General features: G+C 38.9%; 1 long non-coding RNA gene across 1 annotated transcript; it reads left to right on the top strand.

Annotated features, from left to right (window-relative positions):
- The first annotated feature begins 435 nt into the window (after positions 1–435).
- Positions 436–2,668, top strand: LOC147371102 (uncharacterized). Its single transcript, XR_015165823.1, has 2 exons — positions 436–631; positions 2,378–2,668. It is a non-coding gene; the product is annotated as an uncharacterized LOC147371102 (long non-coding RNA).
- The last annotated feature ends 634 nt before the right edge of the window (positions 2,669–3,302 follow it).

Genomic DNA, 3,302 nt, shown 5'->3' on the forward strand with positions numbered 1-3,302 from the left:
ATCTTCTAGGGTTTTCATTTTGTGAATCTGTGTACTTCTGGTCATCCTAATGCTGTATTTCTAGATCCCTGTCTTCAGTGGTGATGGGTATTATTTAACCACAAAGCCCTGCATGGAGAAAAGACTTTTTGAATAAATAAGTCTTCCAAAATTTGAGTTATTTATTGTCTTAGCTTCTTGAGGCCATCAAGGTAAACAGAGAAACCTTTACTTTGTAGATTCTGTTAAAACTCAGTTCTTGGCTTTTAGAATTGCTGAAGCCCTTAATTAAAATGGTTAGCAAGAGTTTAAATTATGCATATTGTCAACTGAAGAAACCTGTATACTTTCACTGGGTTTTAAAATATAACAAAGAGAACATGCTTTGAAAATAGGCATACTTGAAACTCGTAAACTCATCTGGTTGTTAGTGACAGAAACCCGTCTCAACTACAGGTATATGAAACTGGAAAGTCCAAGAGTAGAGGACCGTTTAGTCATGCACGGATACAGATAATGTCATCCATCAAGAGTTCGTATGTATCACTCAGCTTTGCATTCTCCTGCACGGGCTTATTCCCAGTCTGGTTAAGCTTAAGCTGAATGTGGCTGCCGTCAACACCAGGCTTCCACCAGGCTTCCGCCCTACCAGGTGAGTACACTATAGAAGGAGAGCATTTCTCTCATAATCGTTCCAGCAAAGGTCTTCAGAATATATTTTATTGGTCCCGAGCAGGTCACGTGCCCATCCCCAAATCAGTTACTGTGGACAGCAGGATCTAACTGGCCAGGTCTGGATCATATGCCCTTCTGTGGACTGAGGTTGGAGTCAACCTAGGCATAGCCTGATGGACTGTGTGAAGGGGAGAGACAGTTTCCCAAGAGAAAATCAGGGAAATGGCAGAAAGGGAAATGGATTCTGGATATGACAAAACAAAAGAGTTATCTACTCCTATAATGGAAAATATGATAATTTAGTGAGGTCCTACATTTTAATAATATTAATAGAATGTATATTTTAAAATTAGCATCTTAAGTATAATTATAAATGTATTTTTAACCTACAGGACAAAAGAAATTTTAAAAATAATGTTAGTAAATTGCCTTTAGTTATTAAGACATTCATTCATTCATTCTTGGAACTCCTTTTGAGTGTTTAGCCAGACATTGTCCTAAATGCTCCAAGTCAAAGTCTTTAAGATTAGGTTCAGTTCTCTACTTGACATTAATCTCCCCCACATTAAAGCCATTGAAATAAGAGTTCTGCTTGTTAATTGGTAATACAACTTAATTTTTAAAAAGAAATGTGTTTGGTAAAAAGCATTTTGTAACTTAGTATTTTTCATTGATTCATCCTGGCCTTGCATTTAGTTAAACCAAATTAGTAAATTGACCAAACAGTATATTTCTCTAGGTTATTATGTTGGAGAAGTTCAGGATGACCATATAAAAAGGCCAAAATCCATATATCATTTATCCTTCTTTCATGATGATTAAACTATGACAGACATGTGGTCGTACCTTCTAACATAACTGATGGTGAAGCTCTAGTCTGTGGTGAGTTCTTTATTTCTGAGCCAGTTATGCTGACACAAAGGCTGTCTTTCTTGTTTCAATTATACTGAATATTCGCATTGCTTATTAAAGGAGGATTATATAACATTTAAATGAAGCCTCCAATCCAGAAAATACCTGTCACAGATGAAAAACATGTACGTGGATAAGCATAATGCATTCATTTGTAGGCTATGGATCAGCTATCCCTCAAGGAATGTTTCAAACCCACGTAGTGTCCCTGGCTGTCGGGCCGGCTGCAGCGTCTGTAGCCGTAGCAGCCAATGTGGCCCAGGAGCCTTCCCGCTGGCTGCACATCTGAACGGCTTCAAGAGTACAAGTTTCCCCATCAAAGGTTTGGAATAAATTACACTAAAAAATTGGCTCCAGAAAAAGTTATTTTGGATAGGACAAGGTGAAACTCTCATGAGGTGTGTTAAATGAATCCCTTCTGTGCAGTGGGAGTCTGTGGGTAAGTTGGTGAGGGTGGTTAGAGGCTGTGGGGGAAGTGGGAGACTCGAACCCCACACACGCTTGGACAGACATGCCGAATCTACTGACTGGAAGAGGGTTGTGAAGATTCAGTTTCTTAATAAATGACTTTTATAACTTAATATGAACATATATCTTATGAAATAGCGAGCTTTTTTACTGAGGCTTTGTTTTCCAAAGAGTATCTTTTCCCCTTTGTGGAGTGCTGGAGCCAGATAATACCAGTGTATAAGAGCTGGTTGTTAAGGTTTAGGAATTGTGTGAGCCAGCTGTCAAACAGTCACTATTTAAAATTAAATTATATAGGTCTTCCCTGGTGGCTCAGTGCATAAGAATCTGCCTTACAATGCAGGGGACACGGGTTCAATCCCTGATCCAGGAAGATTGCACATTCTGTGGAGCACCTAAGCCCCTCTGCCACAGCTACTGAGCCCGAGTGCTGCAGCTGCTGAAGCCCATGTGCCTGGAGTCTGTGCCCTGCAACGAGAGAGGCCGCTGCAGTGAGAAGCCCGTGCACCACAGTGAAGAGTAGACCCACTCACTGCAACTAGAGGAAGCCGGCACACAGCAACAAAGACCCAGGGCAGCCAAAAAAATAATTAAAAATTTTAATTAAAAAAATTAAAAACAAATGTAGCAAATAGCCTACCCTTACCCCTTTCTGATTATTTGACCACTTTTCAATATACTCTGCTCTTGAGGTCACTTATATTTGTCATACCTGTATGGTGGACAGGTCATATGGTGGTGTGCTGCCATGTGTCTGCCTTCAGGGACGTCACATAAGTCAGCATGATGGTAGTATTTACATCACAGAAACTGACTACAAATGACGGCTTGATTTGTTGTTTTGTTGATTATCTGGACTAGGAAAGTGATGGAGAAAATGTTAATGCATGTTCATTTTAATCAAGTGTCATAGCTGTATTCATTACACTGTGAATAGCCCCCCAAATTGAGGAAATATTCTTCTAGTGTTCAAACACCATTGTCTAATTCAGCAAAGGAGTTTCTTATGTCATCAGTGAACAAGTATGGTTCTGATATATGTCTTTGTTGTTTATTACTCCTTAAGACACATGAAAATATTCACCAGCATTCCTGTGGGAATTGTACTTGTTTGATAATTGCAACTGCAGGTTATCTTGTATTCTTAACTAAGAATACAAGAATTAGATAAAAATCAAGGAAAACATTCTGTGAGAAATCAATTGACTACATAGAATTTATAATAGAGGTTTATTTGTTGTTATTGTTCGGTCGCTAAGTCATGTCTG

Source organism: Bos grunniens, chromosome 6, assembly GCF_055505025.1.
Source record: "Bos grunniens cultivar Pamir isolate PY7600 chromosome 6, Bosgru_T2T1.0, whole genome shotgun sequence".
NCBI classification, from domain to species: Eukaryota; Metazoa; Chordata; class Mammalia; order Artiodactyla; family Bovidae; genus Bos; species Bos grunniens.